Source organism: Athene cunicularia, assembly GCF_003259725.1.
Source record: "Athene cunicularia isolate RWA chromosome 2 unlocalized genomic scaffold, athCun1 chr2_part2, whole genome shotgun sequence".
Classification (NCBI taxonomy): domain Eukaryota; kingdom Metazoa; phylum Chordata; class Aves; order Strigiformes; family Strigidae; genus Athene; species Athene cunicularia.
In genome coordinates, this window is record NW_020799096.1 from 6,239,378 (window position 1) to 6,251,390 (window position 12,013).

Consider the following 12,013-nt stretch of genomic DNA (forward strand, 5'->3'; position numbering starts at 1 on the left):
CTTTTTTTTTTTTTTTTTTTTCTTACACCATATGTAACCTACAGTCTGCCTTGAGTAGATCTTCTTGGATTTTCTGCCAGGTCCTCAGGTGCAAAATTCCACATGGCGAGTGAAAGGGTGCTGGCCTGCATCAGCCATCTATTTATGTTTCCTGAGTTGATTAGGCTTTTCTCTGGTTTGTTTTTATCTCAGTAGTTTTGTTTGTTTTCTACTTACTGGTTGGATGGTATCCAGGCAGTTGTAAACTGTAATGTCTTTTTGGATTATGGATGGTAAGATTTTTTTTTTCTCTCTTATTTTCAGCAAATATTAGTGTTGTCTGTAATAAATGCTATGTGAACAAGAGAAAATAATTAGCTCATATCCACATACACTACTAATTTCTCCCTGGTACACAAAACAAGTATACTGGTACATACCTTAACAAAGAGGTTATCTTTAAATACTTTTGGAACACGTACTCAACATCATACCAGGCAGAAAATACACAGCCTGATTTTCATTTACACAAAAGCCAATTTATAATGCTCAGGAAGCCTCACAAGGCTTAAAGCAGATGTCTGCACCCACTTAAAGCTTTCTTTCCACACCGGAGTTGTGTAACTGAGTAGTTGTTCAGGACTTGCTGTTGCTGAACCGGGTAAGTGTGCCCCACCTAACACCTTACTCAGGGCAAAACTATGTAGATCGCATGTTTGCATAAAGATGCATGTATTTTCTTTTGTGGCAATAATTTTCATATGTTTGCAGACCTTCACTTTGAGTCTCAGACAGCATGCTGACAGTGAGCTTTAAAGAGACCTTGTGATTTATTCTCTTGCAGTGGTCTCAGCATTTTGTCCTCTCTTCCTTCCACTGTCTGCATAGATCTAAATTGTTATTAGTGCAGAAGCCATGCAAATACAAAACCCACACTCTACTATTGTAAAGTGTGACCACTGAATTAAGTTGAAATTAGCTAAATAGTGAAGCGATTTTGGTATAATTAAACAAACTTGTATATGCACATACTAGTATAGAGGCTTGTTTATGTAGATAACTGAGTAAAAATAATGAGCTTAAGGACTTATTTTCATATTTAATCTTCATGATTTTGGATTCTATATTCCAGTAGAGAAATGGATTCATCCCCTGAAAGGCACAAATACAGTCTCTGCTGGAGGATCAGAATGTCTCAGCTGGACTCCCTAATGAAATGGGAAAGAACCAGAAACATCTGCTCCATGAGACCTTAGAGACTTATTTGTGGAAGCTCTGAGGAGGAAGAGACCTCCAGAGTCAGTTCAAGACAGGAAAGTAGCAAAAATCCATCATATGAGAGATACGCCTTGAATGTGGGCAATAGAGTGAATATCATTCCATGGGAAAGCAACATTTATTGTATCCAGGCATAGAGAATGTATATATAACGATGTCTTCTCAATCTCAAATTACATGAAAAATTTAATTATGACTGACTGAGTTTTTATGCACTGTTTCAGAAACGTGAGACCTCAGGGCCTCTAACCTACTATAAGCAGCAGGTCAGGGAATCCAGGTTCTAGGACCAATATCCTCTCCTGCATTTAGGCATTTCCTTTCTACCCATATCACTCCTTAAAAAAAAATACATGAAACACTGAAAATAGCATAAACTTTGTTGGAGTTAAGCCTCTGTTGCACTTGCACATTTAAGGTTATTTTCCAGTATGACATTTGCTCCCTCTTCCCTTCTTTGTCTTCTGACTTTTCATTTTCTTCCTCATTTATTGCCTGCTCCTCTCCAGTCTTGTTCCACATACTATCTTTGTTCCACAGTCCCTGTTCTCAATGCTACTAATAAATTCTTGTCACAACTCCCCTCCTGCCTCGTTATTGCCTCGTTTTAGATCATACACTGGACTTACAAAGTAGATCTGTGGCAGACCCATTAGTGAAACTCAGGTGTCTCTTTAAGACCCAAGCTACTTTTCAACTGCAAACTCAGTGTTTCCTCTTTCTTCTGCTCCCCCTCCCGAAAACAAAAGCCCAAGCAAATGTTACAGGTTTGGTCTTACTCTTCTGCTTCCAGAGTTCTTTTTCTTCTGTTAGTCTTTCAGGTGTGGGCAAAATATGAAGGCGCTGCCATATATTTCATTGTAGAAGGCTGATAAGCTCTGCATTTCATGGAACCTTCATGACAAACAAACATGGAATGGCAGTGCAGGGTAAAAGTAGCATTTTCCTCAGTATATTAGGAGCTGGGTGGTCTCTAGCTCGCAGCTGGGCCAGGGGATACTTGGGATGAATTTTTTTCATAAAGACTCAGTGGTGAAGTATTAGCAGGTATATAATAAAAAGTAGGGCAGGAAGGGATCTTTGGGGATCATCTCCTTGGCTCAAGCCAAGATCAGTTTATAATTAAACCACCTCTGAAAGATGTTTATCTTATTTGCTTTTAAGAGCCTCCAACAATGGAGATTCCAGAGGTCCTTTAAAGAGTCTGATGCTTAACTATTCTTTCCTTAGAAATTGGCCCTAAGGTCTAACCTGACCCAGATTGTAATTTTAGCCCTTCAGTCCTTATCCAATGCTTCTGTCTCTTCTTGTAGCAACCTTTTGCCTATGTGAAAACTGATATTACATTGACTCTAATTACTCTTTTCCATATTATTTTTCACATCCTCCTTGTGTAGACTTCAAGAGGGTTTTCTGCTGTGCATGTGTTTGTTGGGGGGAAATCTACTTTGCAACTACCATGGCTGATGTAAAATAAAAATGACAGTAAGGGATAAAGGCGATTAGGAAAAATCCTTATCCTTCAGTGGGTCCACATCTTTCCTGAAGTGCAGTGCTCACTATCAGACACATTCCTTTAACTGAGATCTCACCAGTACTAACCAGAGTCAATAGATGACTTCATGAGTGAGATATGAAACTCCTTTTCACATACACCAGTGTAACATTTTGGTTTTCCACAGCTGTACAACACTGTTGACTGATTTCACTATGATGTAAGAGATTTTTTTTATCAGTTTACCATAAAGTTAAGACCATCATAATTTATTTTACATTCTTTCTTCTGCAATTTTTCTAAAAGTGCTGGCAATAAGGCTTATAGTGACAGCTGAAATGCAGAGGTTTCATGCTACTTGCAAAATGTACTTCTGCATATGCATACGTCATGTAAACATGAAGTTACTTTAAACCTGGTACAGGTAGTCTGTGAGTTGTTAGTGGGCAATGAAGCTCTTTCTGTTCAAAAAGTGAGTAGAATTTTTCCAAGTGTTGCCTCAGCACATGCGAAAAGGGAAACCCTTCTAAAAAGAAAACATTTTTTAAAACTTTATCGCCTTTTCCTGGTAGTCGTTCTGCATTTCTCTGCTCCCCTGCATGATCCCAACAGTGTGTTCTTGCACCCAAAACCAGCTCTAAGTATTCACCCTACACAGCATACTCTTCTGCTCTTTGACATCCTTTTCTCCTTCCATTAAGTGGTAATTTTAAAAGCATACTTCCTGTGAAGAATTTCTTCAGAGAAACCCAGGATTACAAGTGGGCCACAGTTTCCTTGCAGTGCAGCCCTGAGGCTCATTCTGGAGCCTCAGCTCTTCTCACTATCAGTGAAATTATCTGCGACATTATGATGTGACAGTTGCATGGAAAAAATGGCTAGATAAAGACAAGTACATCTGCTATGTTTGAAATATGCCTTCCATGCCCAGCAGCACTGTTTGATTTTTAGTATTTTATAGATACTTTTTATACACACATGCATGCAAACACACACACACTTATATATGTATGAGTATGTGCATTGTTTAGTGAACTCTCCTCATTTTGCTATCAGACTAACATGAGAAAATGAATGATGTACTATATTCAGGCTTCACTCCATCATTAATATGTACATTGATATATATTATGAATGTAATCTCTCCAGAAGGAAAAATCGTCTGAACGCCTACGTATCATGCTACAGGGAATCATGCTACAAGATCCCCTACTGGGAAACAAGTTGTAGCACCTTGAGGAGCTGGAGTGGTTGCACCTGCCTCATGAAACAATAAGCCAGCTGCTGCTCTCTGAACATAATGCGTTGTTCTGTCAGGCTAAAAAAATTTCAGAATATGAAACGAACAGTATTTTTTAAAAGACACATTCACACACACCCCCCACATAACCTTTTCAGTGCTATCTGCTGCATGCTTCTTATGAAGTGGGCCAGGCTAAAAATTTTTGTTGGCTGTAGATGCGTCTTTCTATTTGAATTCTCTTTGCTGAAATCATAAGCAAGTAGAATTTTCTAATGGTAGGGTTAGGGTAAGCAGAGCATCCCACCTCTTGTGCGAAGGTAAATGGGGCTTTGGGGTGAGAGGAGGAGTGTCACAAGGGGTCTGTGGTTACTTGTGAGGGATGGGTTGGCAGGACAGGGACAGTCTCAGGCTCACTTGCAAGATGTTGGTGCTCCAGGGGACACCCACAGGGGAGTGAAACCACCTACGGAACCCCACATCACTCCTGAAGAGAGATGGTGAAGGCAAACACAAAGAGGAGAGGAGTTTGTAAAGAACATCTCCATATGTAATAGGTGATTTGCATCTGCATGGTTGGAATGATCACCAGGAGCAATATGAATCTGTGGCAGATGTATTTACAATTTGTACTTGAAACACAGGCCTGGTTGTTCTTACTTTGCATGTATGTCAGAGCGCTTCCTTATGTGGAATTACTCAACACTTACAAGTCAGGTGTGATTCAAGCTCTGCACAGATCAGTGGTTTAATTTAAATTAGCAGGGACTCTGGCAAAGCAGCCTTACAGTCAGCAAGAAACGACTATGCCCTCGCCAACCTGTTTTCTGTTGAATCGAACAGCCCATATTTGGCCAGTTAGTCTAGATGAAAGTGTATCTTGAAACAGAAATAAATGTGCTAATTCTGGGGAAGAAAAAAAAAAATTGCTCTTTTTAGTGAGTATATAAAAATACCTGGCATCCTGTTTTTTTAACCAAGATGATGTAGGAGAGGATGCCTCAGACAGTAGAGGGCACTGTGACCTCAAAAATACACTCCAAAGTGGGCCATAGCTGTACCTGTTTGTCAGCACAGCTGATGCGACACAGGCAAACGCGTTATTCCACCTGAAAGATCACTCCTTGTTTCATAGCAGTCCAAGAGACTAGAGTGTTGATGTGAAAAATTAAGGGGGAAAAGCCGAATAGGTAGTGTAAAACCATGATGCCTACAAATGAACTATATTTCCACATGGGAAATAGAAAGGAAGGGATGAATTCCATCAAGTTGTGTGACACTGGCAAACAGTTACGGGATGTTTTGGGAACACGGTCTTTAAAGGCTGATTTCAGTGCGGTTATTAGTAAGGACTCGGAATATGTAATGAAAGCACACAAATAGTCAGGATCATGATTTGAGACAGATGATCAAAAAGTTAAAAGGTTGAAGAAGGAGATGAGGAAGACATAAACTGTTGCTATTAGTCACCAACAAGGACTGTCCATAAGGGATTTTCAAAATTTTTGTGTGTAAAATTTGTATTACATTTTTAGGTATGTGTGGGTATAATTTAAAGAGTTTGTAGCCTCAGCATCATTTTTTTTTCCTCTTGATAAGGTCTATGGCAAAAAGACCAGATTTATGAAGAAGGAATGCCCTGTAGCCATCAAAATGACCATGTTAGTCACTTTGTCACACATAATTCACCTTTTCTCAGTCATATACAGGAAGCAAACAACGTTCCCAAGTCATGGCTTTGTTTGCTATTTAAGGGGTGTTTGATGTGTAGGATCATCTTGCCTTTGTGCCGGTCTGCCATTTTGCTTAGTTTGCCAAAGGTACTTTCTATCACTGTCTGTGGGCAATTAATCTGCCTCTTCCCTACCTTCATTAACCAGGGCAGTAAAGATATACTGAAATCCCCACTGACATGAATATCAAGGTAAGCAAAGGGTGAAACAGGAACAAACTTGCTAACATCTGAACACACAAACTTAAACACTGCCTATTTCTGATATAGCTGTCTGTAAGGATTTCACAGTGGTCCACAAGCTTCTCTCACTCTCTTGCCAAAGCAGATTTGCCAGTAAATCTCGAGCAGCATAAGTTTACTGACTTTGATATGGCAACATATTTCAGGACCCTACTCTTTATCACATCTGGCTGCTCTGCCAGTTGTTAACTGAAAAGGTATTCTCTGAGCACTTTCAGGTCATTGCTTTTCCCATGTTTCTAAGTCCATTGCTGCCTTCCCGTATTTCCACCATAAATGGTGTCCATATTCCCAGTCTCTCATAGAGGGCATCTGCTGTGAAATACAATAGCTCAGCCCATGTTCATATGATCCTGTTCTGTTGTTGTCACTTAGCTTCTGCTTATCGCTGCAAACTCTTTCCTCTGTATGTTCTGATGCATCTTTTGGCAGCAGCTAGAGACACACCAGCTAAACATTGACTCTGCAAAAATTGTAGCAAAACCACGGTGGCTAGTAAATCAGGTTAGGGTAAGCTGGATCCATCACTTCTGCTTTTAATAATGAGTTCTGTGGTCCTCCAATAACTTGCTTTATAATTTGCTCCTCCAAATAGAAGCATAACGAGATGCAGTTGCTGTGGCTGGGAATCATGGCATCTATGCCAAATTAGCATGACTACTCGCTGCGGCCAAACGCCACACAGTGAGAACGTGGAGCGTACAGCAAGAGATCTTAATTTTGAAAGCTGTAAGCAGATTATATCGTGCAGAGGAGTTAAAAGTCCTCAGAATGGTGAAGAATTACAAAAACATTCCAGGCCCCAGTTGGGAGGAGATGATCACACTCCATGCTGTAAGAGGGGGCATTTGGCAAATCTCCCAATCAGCTGCTCAACAGGGCAAGTGGATGGCTGTGCTGCTCTGATCGTTCTGTCTGCAGCAAGGAAGGAAAGGTAACGAGATATGTTAGATCTGTGAGGTTACCAGCATACTTTTTTTTTTTTTTTTTTTTCAGAGCTTCAGGGAATCATTTAAGGTAGCATAAAAATGGTACTGGAAACTGAAAGCCAAGAAATCAGAAAATGTCTGGTGGAGAATAATCAGGTTTTCTGAGTCACTAATGTTATTCGTGTTATTGTGGCAGCCTGCAGTTTGAGACTTACAATCACCACCTTTACAGAAATCAAGGAGGTAATTTCTGTGTCAAAGAAAGAAGGGTCTTCAGGACCTCTCATTCTGAAAATGTGATTTTTTTTGTTGCCAGGGTAGGCAAGCTGGGTAAGTTGTTCTCATTTGTTTCTAGTAGAAACAAGCTTTTGCTCATATAAGAAGTTAGCCATACAGACATAGATGCTCCAGTTATAATTAGTTTTATATAAAGTTAAAATACAGCTGCAATTGCTCCAGTTCTATATAGTTACATACATATATAGTTAAAATGCAACTGCAATTTTAAAAGTGAGAGAAAGTAGATCTGAACAGAAATGTGCAAGTAGAGATCAGATTGCTGTATTACTAACTCACCAGGAGCATATTTTTCCCTCTTCAGAATACAGGCAATGCACGTTTAAAGGAGTTAACTCAGGGGAGCATGTTTGTATCCTGCAGACAGAGAACTGACCCCACAGAGCTGTTAAATAGGACAAGTTGCACACTATAACTTGTTTGCCACTACGTTCTTCTGTTTTTTCCAGTCAGATTCCTCCGTGTACAAAGTCTGAGGGCAATCCTGCTTCTTTACTTCTGCCTTAAGAGACTCTTTAGCCTTCTGCACTTCTATTCAGCCTGGTCTTCACAAGAAGTCCCAACTAGTTCTGTTCTCATAGAGTTCTTTCTTTGGGTAAGAATTTGTCTGCTCTGTGACTGAAGCTCAAGTAGGATTAATAATGAGTTAAGTTAGATATGGCCATATGGTATGGAGCTCAAAATGCTCTAATTGCCTGGTGAGTTACCTGTGGCTCTGAGCTCTACGCTGCTGCAGATATGCTGCTGTCAGCACTCAAAATGGCTAGTTTAATGCTAGGTTGAGTACGTCTAACCAGGCAGCAACCACACAATTGTTTGCTGAAGAGACATATTTTCTATATTATGCCTTCATTGCATGCTAACCTCGGATTAAATAAACCAAGGAAAGGGAGCCTGAAGTTCCCTAACTTGCTACAATGCAGTCCTGCTATTATTAAGTCTGCTGCAGAATGTGTGAAAGTGTGGGGGATCAACACAAACTTCGCTGAAGCAAAGCCCTGTGGTAGGTGGCAATGGCAGCCTTGACACAAAATCTGCAGAATATGCTCTGAAGCAGTGCCACTGGAACAAAGCAGAGCAGTACAAGAAACATTATTATAGGTATAAAAAGGGACTTATCTACGGGCACTCTTATTCACATCATCTTGGGAGGCAGAAGGGGTTAGTATTGGTAATAAACTGCAAGTGAAGGTTTCTCTTGAGGCAAGAGGAAGAGTGAGAGAACTGGTAGCAAGAAAGAGTGCAGGAGCTGAGAATGAGTGGAGGAAAAGAAAGCAAGCTCTCAACTGTCTGGTGATGGTGCATGTCCAGTGTCTTGAGGAACAAATACTTCTAGAGAATATATAAGAACGGCCAAGGCAATGTGTTTTATTAGCAGGGCCTGATACCTGAAGACTGAGTTATCTCTGTTGACAGTGTGTCACAACCACCATCCAACTCAGCAGCCTGAAGTTGCTGATATCTGTCAGGGTGGTTTGGAAATATGAAGAGACAGTCCAGTGATCATGGAAAACGTGTGGTCAGAGAGATCGGGAAGACCTAGCAGAAACAGGAATGCTGTGTTCCAGGATGTGCTTTGTCCTGGGACAGAGGAAAACTGTGGAGCAACATTTTAGGGATTTTGCTGTCCCTGGACAAAAGAAGTTTGGATAAGTTTATTAAGACAGTGTCTCTCCTGTGGCCTAGTATATATCCTTCAGCACCCCCGAGGGTTCAGAGAAATCATATTTACTTTTCAGAGTTACCACATTTCCCCCCTCCCCTTTCTGATGTGAACAGCAAGGTATGTGAGGGCTTACTGGGATCACTCCTTCCGCTGTGATTTGCAGGACTAGTAATGAGCTACTCTGTATGAAATGTGGTGTTGGAAATATGCAACTTCTGTGATGATATAAACCCAAGGTTTATTTCTTACTGCTTGTGTCTTCAACAGATTGAAGCAAGTGACATTTTATTTTTAGAGGTGTACTGCTCTACTGCAGCTCTTTTGAAGTAGCGTTGATGGTTTTCTTTCATAGTTGCTGAATATGAGCACCTTTACATTTAAGAATGTGATGTTCTGGTTTTGCATTCTAATAACAACTTTCAAAATCTTTAGAGTTGTTTAGTTTAGTAGTACGTGCCTTTGTAATCAGGCTCTGTGTGCCATACCTTTTGAAATAAATTGCCTGAAGAGTTTTAATAAAATAAAACAGCCTGAAGGTAATTGATTTGCTGCAGGCTGGAGCAGGCCCAGTTAATCTCAATGGTCGAGTCATCCCACAGCAACCATTTCCACCTTAATAATCTCAAGCCTTCAAGTTCCTAAGTGTTCCATGACTCTTGATTTTGGCAAAAATTGAAAATAGGTTTCAGGAGTTAAAAATCAGCAGGACATATCATATTGCTCTTTTTTCTATGCCAGTTACACACGGAACTCCTTAACTATCTGGAGCCTGTACATTTCAAACACTCAGCCAGCAACAATAGACTCCTTTGGTTACTAAATTCATGTCAAGGCTGCGTGATAAAAATCAAATATGAAAAAGAGCAGATTGTGGAACTTTTTCTCTTGGAAAGCAGGTGGGAAAATAGTATGTAGTCTTCAAACATTCAAACACTGTTCCTTTTATGTTTTCATTTATATTTAGTATATAATAAGCACAGATAAATGTTTCGTGAAATATTAAACTGCTGCAGGTAATTCACGTTGGAAGAAGGACCTGCGTGCTCAGGAGACTGGCTGGTTTATGTAGCTATATAAGCTGGTCAAATGGAAAATGCTATTCCTTCCTTGCTTGTTTTTGGACATCAGTGTAACACATGCCCTTTGCAACTATCTCCCCAAAGCATCTGGGGCTAGAAGGATGATTTTCCCTCAATAAGCAAAGAAATGTGGAGCCAAGAGTACCTGTAACACACAGGCTGTCAGTCCCACAGACTTGTTTTATCCGACTATACCAGCTTGTATCTTTATCCTCTATTCTGGTAACAGCCTTCCTACTACCACAACGACAGCAAAGGCCGACCTGTTCTCATATGTTTGTTACCTTGGCAGCTGAATTTGGACCAAAATTACCTTCCTGTGCTAACAATATGCCAACTATATATTTATTAAGTGCATTCTTTAAAAACGTAGTACGATATTTGCTGCATGAGGCTCAAACCTTGCCTTTTGCAGGACATGATTCATAAAAATAATGAGGAAAAGGAGATGAAAATAAAAACCAGAAGTTGTAAACATTTTAGAAAAGAGCTCCACATCTGTTATATCAGAGGAAAAGGCTGGAAAGGCCAGGAAAGACAAGGAAAGAATTGAGTGGAAAGATGATGCCAAGAAACATGAAGAAAACTCGGGAGCAGAAAAATATACAGAGGAATGAAAAGCGAGCAGGGTCAAAGCCTCAGGACAGCAATGAAGAACGCTTGGGAGGCGAGGAGTATGCATGTCAAGAAGGAATTTCCAGGGGAGAAAAATAACAAGAGGTCAGGAAGGAAAAAGTGAAATGGATCTGTTTGGAGAGGTTGCAGTTAATGAAAAGGTTATATTCTGCTCTGTTTAATCAACGTTATCAAAAAGTGATAATTAATGTATCCCTATCGGATGAGTCACTGTCTGGCCACTGCCGTGTGCTGAGCAGAACAGCACAGGTGGGAGGAGGAGAGGTAGTTTTGCTGTAGCTGGGTCTCGTCTGACAGTTGTGTTGTGCATTCACCACCCTTTCAAGCACAGTAATTCCAGCCGTTAGCGCAGGAGCTACAGGGATTGCTGCTGCGAGGTGCTGAAGATGGCTGCTCTAGAAAAGTCGTGAAACAACATTTCAGGTCTCGAGTGTCCGTGTCACACAGGACCTCTGTGCGGCGGGACCGTTTAACCTCTGAACACAGGGAAGCGTTTTGCCTGGAGCCGCACGTTGCCCCCGCGGGGGCCGGGTGCTGCCGGTGGCGGAGGCCGCGGTGGGCTGCCACATCGCCGAGCGGGCGAACCCCCCCTTAAACTCCAAAATGAGGAGGAGGAGGAGGAAGGGGCCTTTTCTGCGGCCGGGAAGCCCCTGGGACATGGCAACAGCACAGCCAAGTCACCTTCTGGCAGTTAAAACTTGAGGGATTTGGCCGAGGAGGGGGAGGGAGCACTGCAGACAGGTGTTTTTCTGGGGTGGGTTGGATTTAACAGAGCCAGTGCTTACAAAGCTGAATGGTTTAGGAATGGGCAAGGGACTGGCAACAGAGGGGAACAGGAGAGGGGATGAGAGGAGATGAGATGCTGGGGGATATGATGTAGGGGAGAACTTTGTAGAGTAGGGCTGATGGTTGGACTTGATGATCCAGAGGGTCTTTTCCAACCTGAATGATTCTGTGATTCTGTGAGCTGGATATGCATGTTGTGCACTGTCCTGGCATGCTATCCTTTGTCTGGGACATAGACATTTTTAAATAACTTTCAAAGCTTTTACATGGGCAGGAAAAATCCTTAGTGCACTCTTTCATTTTTAACTTTTTTATCAATTCTCTAATCCTTCAGGCAGTCACTCTTTTGATCCTTGTAATTAGTCATTTGTTCATCTGAGATCGTGTAAGCTTCATTCCAGCTCTGAATTTTTGTTTTCTGCTTTTGATCTCTCCAATTCCTTTCTTGCATCTTTATTTCAAGATTTGACATCAGTGACTTGATATCAGTGACTCTACTGCCTAAATCTACTGCACCTTTCCTTCATTCTTTGAGTGAGACCAGTAGGCTAGTTTTTAAGGGTTTATCTTTGTCATCTGTCATCAGTCTCAATGACTCATGCTATTTTACATATTGTAATTAGTAAAGGTTCAGGGTCACCCTGTGTATAGCC

At 41.0% G+C, this 12,013-nt stretch overlaps 2 long non-coding RNA genes across 3 annotated transcripts; both read left to right on the forward strand.

The window, feature by feature from the left end:
* The first annotated feature begins 600 nt into the window (after positions 1-600).
* On the forward strand, positions 601-6,466 carry LOC113477598. 2 transcript variants are annotated; one of them, XR_003397936.1, is made up of 4 exons: positions 601-640; positions 2,079-2,207; positions 5,873-5,916; positions 6,343-6,466. It is a non-coding gene; the product is annotated as an uncharacterized LOC113477598 (long non-coding RNA). The 2 variants fall into 2 exon arrangements; XR_003397937.1 differs by having other exon boundaries at positions 2,079-2,186.
* Positions 6,467-6,983: 517 nt separating this feature from the next.
* LOC113477597 lies at positions 6,984-10,267 on the forward strand. The gene is made up of 3 exons (XR_003397935.1): positions 6,984-7,139; positions 7,643-7,788; positions 8,572-10,267. It is a non-coding gene; the product is annotated as an uncharacterized LOC113477597 (long non-coding RNA).
* Positions 10,268-12,013: the final 1,746 nt, after the last annotated feature.